The following is a 13740-nucleotide window of genomic DNA, read 5'->3' on the forward strand; positions in this document are numbered from 1 at the left end:
ATAATTCTTGCATATTTACCATGATTTCCATTTATACCCACCAAGTGTTTAACAAAATGTTTGGTTGGGCTTTAGAGTAGATTTTGAGCATTCTTGGCTTGAAAAAATTAATTAGGCAATCTTGACTCATGAAACCAACCCATGTTGGTGATCTAGAGTTGTTAGCTAATATTGTTTCCGTTAACTCTAATCTCTTGCTAATTCACTTAGTGGGTTGATTAGGACCTTTGGATTGAGATTAGCTAGTCTTGTTAGACTTTGTTCAAGTGTGAAGATAATATGATACCTTCTTCCATCTTCGAGGATGACGTAATGAGATAGATTCTTATTTATTATTGTGATATGATTGATTAGTATTGTTTGACATTCTCCTTATGTGAAGACGACATGATACCTTCTTCCATTTGTTAGAGTTGACTAAATAAGATGAATTAATCATTGTATGACTAGGATAGAAAGCCTATATTCTCAATCCTTGCCATGAATGTCTCTCTCTTTATTACTTGCTTTCTCTTATTTACTTGTCTTCTTTAAATACTTGCTTGATTTACTTTTCTTGTCATTTATTTCTTGCTCTTTTATCAATCAAACCCCCTTGCCCCCTTCATAGCCAATAAGCATACACTTCATTGCAATTCCTTGTGAGACGACCCAGAGTTTAAATACTTCGGTTAATTCTTATTGGGGTTTGTACTTGTGACAAAACCATATTTTAATTTGATGTGAGAGTTGTTTGTTGGTTTGAAGCTATGCTTACAACGAAGTAATCCCTTTCTTTAAGAAGAAAATCTAGACCGACAACAATTTTTGCAATCAGTAACAAGTCAACTTGGTTATTCTATTAAATTTTTTGGGGCTGAATCCTCTATAATTTTAGGCTCTACCTTTTGTTGCTTCACTTGTTTTTTTTATGAAGTTCTGATATTGAGATATGAGTTTCTTCCATTTTGCAACAGCTTAAAGCATGTGCCTGGCTTCATTGAGAGAGCAAGGAGCTGAAAGGAAAGGGTGTGGATGAATCAATTTAGGTAAAAGACACATTTGTCGTATATTTTTTTATTCGTGCATAGTCTCACCTAATTTCATTGGGATATCTTATATATAAACAAATACTGATGAATCAATTTAGGTTCTGATTTTTTTAATTATTATTTTTAATATTGAATTGTCATTACTAATTTTTTGTTGTATTTTCTCTTGGCAGATTACTGATAACTTGGAACAAAGATTTTACAAGGATTTACGTAATGAAAATTTGGCTTCAATGAACGTTGTCTTGTGTATATATAAGAAATTGTTATCGTTGTATATATATAATTAAAAAATCATGTTATGTTTGATACTTTGTATGAGTTATTAGTTTTTATTTCCAATACTAAAGAATCATATATTATGTTTAATACTTTGTTTATGAGTTATATAATATTTTGTTTATGGATTATGATTTTTGGTTATTGTAAAATTTTAATCAAAAAATTATTTGTTTAACGCATTAAAAATGACGGTAAAAATTGTTTTTTTAAACGATAAAAATTGTCACTTTTATCTGGAAAAAAAGGGTGGTTTGTAATTGCCATTTTAAATAGTATGAAACGCCATTTTAATCCGGTAAAAATGGCAGTTTTAAATGCCATTTTAACCAATAAAAATGTCTCGTCAAGGTAAAAACAGCGGTTGAAAAATGCCGTTTTAACCAACCAAAAAGCCGTTTTAACCTGGTAAAAACGGCGGTTTCAAAAGCCAATTTAACCGACAAAAAATGCCACTTTGTCAAGGTAAAAATGGCGGTTCATAAACGCCGTTTTAACCAACCAAAAACGCCGTTTTTACTCTGGAAATAACGGCGATTTGAACTGCCGTTTTAACCCAACAGAAAACCGCCGTTTTAACCTCAGAAAATTGTGACGATTTTCAAAAAACCGCCGTAATAACTAGAATAGCGCCCAGAATTACGTCGCTTTCTAAAACCGCCGTTCTTGGTAATAATGGCGGTTCAAACCGCCGTTACCCAAAAAAATCGCCGTTTTAACCAGAATTTTTTGTAGTGGTGGTTCTGTGTATAGAAAAGAGAGTGCAATGAGTTTAAGATAAAGAAATTAAGGTTGCTCAAAATGAATTTTAAAAATATTTAGGCTATATGTAAAAAATTAATAATTATTATTAAACCTCCATATGGAGTCATATTTAGAATCATTAATTGTGCACATCATAAAAGTTTAATTTTAGTGTGTTTATTAAAGACAAACTCTACTATATTATATACATTATTATGTTTGAAATAAGTTTATTTACAATTTAATTTTAATATACTGTTAATATAAAATATTTTATCAATTATTTAATTATATTTATTTTTAAATGATTTATTCATGCAGTTAGAATAAAAAATAATTATTTTTATTGATATGATATTATATAATTAAATATATATATAAAATTATTTTATTTTATTCATACTTAGATTTTTCTTATTAATAATAATAATGTTTGACAATGGAAACCATACATCGCCCGTACCTCTCGGTCCATATGTATATACGGATATACCATGCGGTATTCATTCCAGACATTCATAAAGCCACAAATAGAAAATCCAAAACTTTTAAACAAAAAAATAATTAGTATCCATAGTAAGTATATAACCCAAAAACACGAAATCCTTGCCCCAATAATAAGATAAAAGTCCTATAACACGTGAAAATTTTAGTATTTCCTTGGTATTTGATATTTTTACACGGCGGTTAGGCCAAATAATCGTATCATTTCATTTGCTTAATCATGTGAGTTCCATGTATGAGATATAGTGTCCTTGTTTAATTAAGTTTCCTTTTCTGAAAAAGAAAAAAGTTACTGTTTTTTAATTTAAAAAAATTTCCAATATTTTATAATTAAATTTTATGAAACAGTTATAATTTAAAAATAATCATTTGAAAAATATAAACGACATAATATCTTTGAAAATAAAGTCTTACTTCTTAAGCTTTTTAATTAGATAGGATTCATCTTTAGAACATCTTTAATGTTTATTCTCATTTCAATTTTAAATTTATTTTTAATTTCACAAAATGTTGTATTACATCCCCATAAAATATTACATTTATATTTATAAAATTATATATTATAAATAATGATTTAAAATTAAATATGAGATTTATCATTCTAATACTTAATTTTTTTATTAAAATAACAAAATATTATTAGTCCTCTATCAAAATATTACTATCTCTTTAAAATGAGATCATTTAACAAATAAAAAAGTGGTTCTAAATTATAAAAAATTTTATATTATGACATAAAATTTTTTAATTATGTATAAATAAATTAATTTAGTCAACTAAATGCCCATGAAGAAAAATTGGGCAGCACTAATTAAATTATTTTAATTAATAACTATTTAATTGATAAATTCATCCAGGATAAATGAAAAAAAAATAGTAGTAAGTGGTAATATATGATAAAAAGAAGTTAATGATGATAAATTTTTATCATCAATTATCCAAAAACAAGATCACGAATAAAAAATGGACTAATTTACTCTGCCTTGCTTTACTGAAAGTTCGCTTTGCCCTTTTTATTTTGGTGGTTCCAAAGGTCTATCTGCCCCACTTAGCAGTGAGATGGCGAGCTTGGATCATTAAATTTTTTTTTTCATTAATTTTATTCTCATATCTATATCTATGAATCTAAGTAAAATTTGTGTTTAGATGTTTTTAAATAGTTCTTTAAAAAATTGCGTTGGATGTTTTTATTTTTAAAAAATTTTATTACATTAAAATTTTTAAATTTTACAAAAATAAAATATGAGATATTCTCCACATCCAAACAATTTTGGCATCCAAGTTCATCCAAACAATTTTAGGTCATGCGCTTCCGTATACTTCTTCTCTTCTTCTTCTTCTTCTTCTCACGCTCGTTTACGCACGGAACGTCGTCTTCTTCTTCGCCTTCTTCTTCGCGTTCCTCCTCCTCCTCATTCTCCTCCTTCATTTTTGCGTTCCTTCTTCTTCACGTGTTTTCTCCTTATTGTCATTCTTTTGTTCTTGTTACTGTTGTATTTTTTTTGTCTTTGCCTCTTTCTCTCCCTGGTGAAGAAGCAGTAGAAGGTGAGGAGGAATAGTTTTGAATTGTGCAGAACATAAATGAACCAAACATGTTATTTTGGTGAAACAATTGTATAGTACTAAATGAATGGAACATTATCCATTATATAAATTCAAATTCGAACAACTTTCTACATAATGAACCGAACACGTACTTAGGGTGAAATAATTGTATAGTAGTGAGTGAACGAAACATAATCCATTATATAAAATCAAATTCAAATAGCTTTATGCATAATGAACCGAACACGTACTCATGGTGAAACAATTGTATAGTACTGAGTGAACGAAACATAATCCATTATATAAAATCAAATTCAGACAGCTTTCTGGATAATGAACCGAACACGTACTCATGGTGAAACAATTGTATAGTACTGAGTGAACGAAACATAATCCATTGTGTAAAATCAAATTCAAACAGCTTTTTGCATAATGAATCGAACACGTACTCATGGTGAAACAATTATATAGTACTGAATGAACGAAACATAATCTATTATATAAAGTCAAATTCAAACTCTACATAATGAACCGAACACGTACTCATGGTGAAACAATTGTATAGTATTGAACGAATGAAACATAATCCATTATATAAAATCAAATTCGAAACACCTCTGTCTACAATTTAGAGATTATCAATTCAATTCAATTCAATTCAAATTTAGAACACTTGTGTCCATTTAATTCAATTCAATTCAATTTAGCAATTGCATTCCATTCAATTCGATTGAAAAAATAATCCATTAGCAAAATTTTGGTGTTGTTGGTGATGATAATAATGAAAGAGGAGACGAAGAAGAAGATGAGAAGGAGGAAGAGGAGGAGGAGGAGAAGCAGAAGACGAATCTGCGTGTGTGAAGAAGAAGGAGGAGGAGGAGGAGGAGGAGGTATACGTGAATTTGAAAGAAGAAGAAGATGACGTATGCGTGTATTTAAAAGAAGAAGAAGAAACAGCGCAGAGGAGAAAAAGAAGAGGAAAAAGAAGCGCGGGGGAGGAGAAGAAGATAACGCGTGTAATCCGCGCTTTTAACGAGAATGGTTTTTATTTGTATTAGACCTACTTAAATAAATACTTGGATGAAAAATACTTGAATGTATAGTATAGCCCATAAAATATATAAGTTCTAACTTTAGTCAGATGTTATTTTTATTTGAAGAAATAAATATTTAAAAGTATAATAAAATAAATTATATATCTTATTTTTATAAAGTTCAACACATTAATATAATAATTTTTTTAAAGATAAAAACATTCTATACAAAATTTTTTATGAACTTATTCGAATATATACCCATAAATAAAATACTACAAAAAAATTCAAACTTTTGACGGTTGTTAAAAAGATTTAAAATTAATTATTGTTCATCCAGAGACCATTTGCACAGATTAGAGGAAGACATAATCTTTGAACAGAGAGGGGGAAGGAGAAGAGTAGAAAATGCAGTCTAGCACACGACGGAGCGGTCAGGCAAACACGACGAAGTGGTCGAGCAAACACAGCAGAGTAGAAACAAACGTAGCAGACACAGAGTAGGTCACTGTTTGTGAAGGTGAGGGGCAGTGGCATTGCAGCGGTGTCAGTTCTGTGTTCTCAACGACAGCGTTGGAGTAATTACAATACATGGATTAATTTTGACACTTATTTTGGACCAAATATAGTAATTACTAAATTTTTTTTTATTTAATTTGAAAACAATATCCAATATATAAAAAGGAAAAGATATTGATTAACTATGTCAAACAACGTTTTTGATGCATTAAGAAATATTGCTTTTGAAAAGTCCTATTAAGCTATTTTTAATGCATTATCAACATAAATTTTTTCTCAATACTAATATCTAATAAAATATTATAATATTAAAAAAATTAATTAATGTTCAAAGCCCAATAAATTTAACTTCATGATATATTGATATATAGTATTGACTTAACATTAAAAAGTATTTGAACAAATAGTTAAATTGGGTTTTAAAAAATTTTAAATTAAATATTTTGGTCTCTAATAAATTTTTATTCTTTAAAAGTTATTGAAAATTATTTCATCCGATAAATTAGTTTTTTTGTCACTTTCAATTAAATCTTTAATATGCAGATTGAATAAATAAGTCTCTAATAAATTTTATTATAAAATAATTAAATTTTAAAAAATATTATTATAATATAAATTATTTCGATTTAAAACAACAAAGAGACTAATATGTCTAATATAATTAATTTTTAAAGACTTTTAAAAAATAAAAATGTATTAAAAATATCAATGTATGTTTAAAAATTCTTTGAGTATCAATTTAAATGATAATTTACATTTAATTGCTTTATTTTATTTTATTTTATTTTTATGTTTACAATTTTTATTTAAATAAATTAAATAAATATTTTAATTATTAAAATAGATAATTATAAAAATTATTATCGAAATTCGTTCTCTAATCTTATCTCGTTTACAGTGTAAGAGAGATAAGCTTGCACGCATCTCGTTTATACCGTAAACGAGATAAGGCATGCGCATGTGACACATGTATATCTTGTGTACATTGTAAACGAAATACATGCAAGCTTAACTCGTTAGTATAAACAAAATAAGGTTCGGGTACGCCTATATATAGATGTCATTTACAGCGAGATTCTGGACCCTACTTCAAACCTTTTGACCACTTTCTCGTCTCTTCTACCCCCTTTCTGGCTATATTATCGAGTAAGACGAAGATGGCCCACGCAGATGCATGTGATCAGGACATCAACAGGCTGAATGCGACATGGCACTACGCCAGGGCAGCCAACTTTGCGGTTAGTTTTATTATCTTGAATTTCATGTAATCCCATATATGTATAGCCATGGTTAGGGTACTTGCAAAAAACTAAAATACAATTTGTATCGTTAGGAACAGGTCACTGATAGAAATTAGTAATTCTAGGGATGTAGTTATCATCTTTTGGTACTTAAGTTGTTAACTACATAATCATTAATTTAGAGTTTAAATGCTGGGGTAGATTGTTTAATTGCTTCATAATGGCATAAGTTAAGTCAAAGTTTGATAATTAGATTATTAATTGCTTTATTGAATGTTTTAATTTCACGTAATGAAATGAGAAAATGTGTATTAGTTAAGAAAGTACATATTAACAGAAAATATCGGGTCGACATAAATTCTGTTAGTACATACGTTTAACATTCTATTAAGCAAATGTATAGAATAGTCAAGATAGTTTGATATGTTTATGGACATATACATATTTTAATTTTTAATAATTGTGAAATATTTTTCTTTGTCAGAGGCCTCGCCTACTCCTGCCCCGGCAAGTGAGTCACACACTTCCACCGCCCGAAGCCATCGTCCCGTATCTGAGAGAGGCTAGATTCAGCGACACGGTGCCTCTCAGGAATTTCGTATTCGACAACTCCCTGATCATGACATTCGTGGAGCGATGGCGTCCGGAGAGCCACACGTTCCATCTACCATGGGGTGAGGCCACTATCACCCTGTAGGACGTGGCGTACCGCCTTGGGCTACACGCACACGGAGAGCTAGTTGGGGGTGCTTCCGTGACTTCTACTGGTGGTATGGAACGGAGACGTGGGAGTTAGTGGAGCAGCTACTCGGTGCCAGGCCTCGGTGGTTCCAAAGCAGGGCGCACAGAGGAAGGAGTCGGTTTTGTTGAAGCTTACATGGCTGTGTGATCGTGTTCGCCAGATGCTACAGACGGACGACTCGGAGACACTCCGATAGTATACGAGGTGTTACATCTTGTTACTGATAAGAGGGTATCTGATGACGGACAAGTCGTATAAATTGGTCCATCTATGGTGGCTACCACTACTCCAGGATTTTCAGCGGTGCCGTGGGTTGTCTTGGGTCTCAGCAGTGCTTGCATGGACATACCACTCGCTGTGCTCTGTAGCACACCGAGGCACGACACACATCGCCGGTTGCACTCCGCTGTTGATATCCTGGATATATCAGAGATTTCCGCAGTGGTGTCCACATGACCGACAGATTTTCATGTATCCCATAGCTGCGAGGTAACAATTGTTTATGCCTTGCTCATGTTTTAAATTTGTAACTTGTTATGACATTTCGTAACATGAACTCGTGTTATTCTTGTAAATGGTGTCAAGTTGATAGGATTGACACAGCAGAGCAGAGACCAGCATGAGGCGAGGGTTCTCCGATGGCGTCTAGCGATAGACCTGTTACGTTGGGACGAGGTTAGCACACCGATTGAAAGCCTTATTTTTAATTTAGTCCTTTATATAGAATGTGTTGTTTAAATAAATTAAATAAAATTATGTAGTTACTGAATTTTGTGGTTTGAAACATTATTTACTTTTTGGGATATCAAATATTTATTTATTCAATAAATGTTGTTTCAGCTTGTCCGGACGTAGTACGATGACCCTGCTCTGCAGGCTTTGTCCCCACCGTGGTTTTTCGAGGAGGCAGAGTGGAGGACATGGATATCAGTCGTCCCCCTCGTCTACTTTAATATAGTCGAGTTTCACCAGGTTGACCGAGTGCAGCGCCAGTTCAATGGAGAGCAGTTGGTACCTGGCACCCCGATCAACGTCGACAGGTTCCTAACATCCACAAGGCGGGGCGAGGATGTGTGGTGGCCTGATAGACTAGATAAGTGGTACGCCGGCTGGACGGTCCATTTTGAAGAGGGCCACATGATCTTCATTCAACCATGCTTTGACTACAGGCCGACCCGGGAGTATTGGTATTGGTGTCGGGACGCTTGCCGAGTTAGGTACCTATCAGGCCAAGACGTACTCGATGATCCAAGGCTAGCCGATTTACCAGCTGATGTCTAGCTTACTGCCATCCAGCCGAGGGACGTTTGCCACCTTCCCCAGGACGTCCCTGATCTGTGTAGGCGTGCGAGGGAGGTCAGCGAGGACACCTGGCGGCCTGCTAGGAAGGAGAGGGGTGCTAGAGAGCGCAGACCAGGTGCAGGGGTTAGAGACGATAGGGTTAGGCCTCGCTAGGAGCAATTGGATGTAGAGTCGGATGAGGAGGTAGAGTTTGACCGACATGAGGATCATGAGACATCCCAGCAGGCGGCGATGATTTACCCCCACCGCCACCTCCTCCACCTCCAGCACCGTATGATCCATCTGGTTCAGGAGTTTAGCAGCATTGAGCCGTCTAGGACACCTCACCACCCAGATGGCATGATGTCAGGCCATCCAGTAGCTATCAGGAGGAGTAGATGGTTGAGGAGATATTCTTCGAGGATGCATTCTAGCTTCATACCGCTGACCATGCGTCGATGCAACGCCTTGCAGACCAGTTCTGAATTGGCAGGGAGCAGAGTATCAGACAGTTTCATCACCCATCCGCTCCTGCATAGACTTTAGCTTGGATGCCATAGATATCTCCGGGTGCAGGCTCGTCATACGAGGCAGGGGTGAGACTGGGTTCCCAGTATACGATGCCTGTGTTAGTGGATTATGGTCTATTGCTGACCTCATCCCATCCTCAGTTGACGCCTCCTTCAGCTCCGCTGCCTCAACCTCACCCTCATGTGCACCAGTATGCCCCCCGTTCTTTATTATGTAGAGTATGTTATTATTAACTTTATGTACTAGACTATGAATGATGTATTATATAAGTGATGCGTGATGACTATTTAATGTATAATCCGTTTATGTGACTTTTTTTTTGGCATTTGGTATTACAAAAAAATCTGTTAGAACTTTTAACAATGTGATACTAAAGATGTATAATTCATTCGTACGAACATGCTCATAATGAGTAACACATTAATGATTACATATATTACATAAACTGCTATCACACTTATAAGTGTATAATACAACTAGAATAACTCAAAACAATTAGGTAACATCGATCCTAGTAAACGACCATCACCCCTAAGCTTCGTCCGTGGGTTGGTTGGGACAACCCCTCCTAGTATGACCGACTTGCCTGCATGGGCCACACTTCTTCTTCCGTTGCTCGACCTCATCCATGTCATTCTTGAACCTGGTAGAGATAGGTCTCCCAGTAGCCTTCTTGCGCATGAGTGGATTAGAACGAAGCAGAGTCTCATACCACTCCGGCCATAGGAATTCGTCAGGCATCGGTGGAAACTCCATCTCGTACACCTTAAACATAGACTCCTGTTTGTAAACCGGATAAACGTATGGAGCCCACTCAATGCTTGCAGTGGCAGACCCATCAAGCACATGTCGGCATGGATAATGGAGAGACTAAAAGAACCCACAGTCACACGTACCCACTGCTAGCCAAACTCGGAAGGAACCTTGCTACCAACCCTCAAACGGCTCTAACTCATCCACAACAAATACGGAAGCTAGTCGATCACAATGAGTAACACGCATCTTCAGAATGCCTTCTCTCTTCTTCTCAATGGCTGCCATCAGCCTCTAGGAGAAGCGATTCCTAGTAGCCAGTTGTGATTGTGCCTCCCTACCCTTCGTCACGAATAACTTTTGCAACCTTTCGTACATGATGTGCACGATGGCAGAAATCGGCAAGTACCGTGTACCCTTGAGAAATGCATTAATACACTCCGACAGATTTATTGTCATATACCCAAACCAACGACCGCTGTCACAGTGTTGCAGCCATATCTCTTTGTTGAAATGACCAGCCCAGTCTGCCATCTCTCGCGACAATCCTTTCAAGGTTTCCATGTACCACTCGTTCCCAGCCTTGCTTAGACTATAAGCAGCATTTATAAGGTATCGCTTGGCCCCGGTCGACTTGAAACGAGACATGAAGTTTGCGGCCATATGTCTAATACAATAAGCGTGGAATGCCCTAGGAGGTTGCCAACCACTATCATCGGCCCTCAGTGCAGCCTTGATCGCCTGTGATCTATCTGAAATATTCAACATGCCTTCTTGTGGGGTGACATGTCGTCTCAGATTAGTCAGGAGGAACAACCATGACTATGTACTCTCGGACTCCACAATTGCAAAAGCAATAGGAAGGATATTGTTGTTGCTGTCTTGTGCCACTGCAATAAGCAACACTTCACCGTATCTGCCATACAAATGTGTGCCATCGACGAAAACAAACGACTTACAATGCTTAAAAGCCTCAACATAGGATAGGAAAGCCCAAAATACTTTGTTGAACATGCTATAGTCGCGGACTAGAAAGTGGCCATCATAGTAAGGTACGACCCTTAGCTCACAAATAGTTTCGAGACAACAACTCTGCAGTGCCTACAGCAGCTTCGGCACCTTATTGTATGACTCCTCCCAGTTCCTATATATCTGTGCAATTGCCTTTTGCTTCACCATCCAGAACTTTTTGTTGGAGGGTTTGAAGGGATAGCTCTACGGGACTGTACCTTGCAGGACAGGAATGTTGATGGATGGGTTGGACTATATCATTGGTAGGATGACCTTATAGATGAGGTTGCTGTCCAACTGTCGATGTTCTTGGGACATGGTGGGTGCTAAACAAGTATGCGCTCCACCAACTCTTCGAACCTCCCTAACGAAATAAAACATCCATGATTGGAAACTACTCAATATATAGCAATCATAAATGAGTAAGTACGCCTTAATTAAACTTGAACTCACGAGTATGTGAGATTCTGTTGGAGGGCATCACAGAGACTCCATGGACATCCATTTGCAGCTTGACGGCAATGCACATGGTACTTTAATCGGTCCAATTTGACCACTCAATACTCAGCACTTCTGTGAATACTGTAGTTCTTCACACCCTGCATTACTGCATCTCGGCATTTGAATCAGTGGCCGATCCGAAACTCTACCCCACCGTCTAGGTTATAATCCTCTTCCCCAGTGTTGGAAAATAGAAATTTCTCATGCATGGCGTCCAAATACAATGTATGATAGTGACTTGGTACATCTGATAACGCCGGAATCAGGCGGGAGGGGGGAGAGCGCACTGCTGTCTCGGTCGGCATCTCCGGTACAAACTCCTCCTCCTCATCATCTTTAGAAGAATCAATATCGTCGCTATCCGCAACGTACTCTTCGTCGGAGTCTTCCTCACCCATCTCTATGTCTTCCACTAGATTGGCAACATGAATCGGTGATGGTGCGAGAGGTGGGTCATCCTGCACAAATGTCGACTGTACAGAACCACCACCACCAACATCACCAACCTCGGCGGAAGGCTCCATCACATGCTCTGGCATGATTCACCCATGGATGTCAAACATGAGTCACACACATGCTCGTCGCCCTGGAGCCGAAATAGTCGAAACCGGAAAACTCCATTACCCAACACTTCTAGCAACCTATCCCACCCTTCCGATCTCTCTTCTCCCTGTGTCACCAACGTTGCTCAATATCAAACTCATCAACTCGGACAACAAACTTACATGTCGAGTGCGCAATAGTAACAGATTCTCACACTCAAATATCACCCCATTATCGCTGTTTCTCATACGACAATTGGGGTACACACAAACAACCACATATCTACTATTATTGGACATTTTTGGGGACTCTTTGTAAGAAAAACGGGGGAGAAGAAGATATGAAATTTATGTAGAGAATGCCAAGGGTTGCACATTTTTTTATAGCAGTTAAAAATTTGTCTTACTGTATCTCGTTTACACTGCAAACACATTAATTTAACACGTATCTAATTTACAGTGTAAACGAGATAAGCTTGCAAGTATCTCGTTTACACCATAAACGAGATATATACGTGTCACGCGCACATGGCTGATACGTACAAACTTATTTCGTTTACAAATTAGGGGATAAATTTCGATAATAATTTTTATAATTATTTATTTCAATAATTAAAATATTTATTTAAATAAAAAATCCTGTTTACAATACTACATCTAAAAGTTAAATTCAAGAATCACCAAAAAAAAAAAAGAAAAACAAGGATAATATCTTAATCGTATAAATTATAAATTATTAAAATTTATTATTTTTGACTATTATTTAATTATTAATGTTTAAAAATTATAAGATAAAGTATATTGTTGGATTATTAGATCAAAGAGACTACACCAAAGAAATTAAGTTAATGATTAAATGATGCCAAACATAATAAATTTTGATGTATCCTAACATTTAACATAAACTATGAATTATAGACACTTCACTAAATTGTTGTGTCTATCGTATCCATGTGTCAGACACATTTTAAACACGACATTCATTAATATTTATCCGACACGCATATTTGTTATTTGTTATGTTTAACCATGTCCTAATAAAAAATAAAAATTATTCTCCAAATACGTTTGGACACACCTAAATACTATTATATATCAGCATATCCAACTTTATTAATAATATATAATTTTAAAATAAATTTAAAATAATTAAAAAAATTTATATTTTAATATTAATAAAATATTAAAATATTATTATAATTTATTTAAAAATATTTTATATTTTATATATATATATTTTATACAATTTTAAAATTTGTGTATTCACATATCCGGTATCTCAGGTAAATAAATAAACAAACAACCCAACCTCACCACAGTCCATAGTGGCTGTTATTTACTCTTTTAACAACCGCACCTCCCATTCATTAAACAAGACACAGTATTTATTATTTATAATAATAATAAATTTTTTCCCAATTAAATTAATTTTCTTTCTCTTATCTCCTTATCTCTCACTGAATTGTACCTGCCAAGTACGTT

General features: G+C 35.1%; 1 pseudogene; it reads right to left on the reverse strand.

The window, feature by feature from the left end:
• The window catches only part of LOC148548717 (protein FAR1-RELATED SEQUENCE 5-like), a 29632-nt pseudogene extending 22071 nt beyond the window's left edge, over positions 1-7561 (reverse strand).
• Between the last annotated feature and the right edge of the window lie 6179 nt (positions 7562-13740).

This window comes from Arachis ipaensis, chromosome B8 (genome assembly GCF_059453495.1).
Source record: "Arachis ipaensis isolate K30076 ecotype BB chromosome B8, ASM5945349v1, whole genome shotgun sequence".
Classification (NCBI taxonomy): Eukaryota; Viridiplantae; Streptophyta; class Magnoliopsida; order Fabales; family Fabaceae; genus Arachis; species Arachis ipaensis.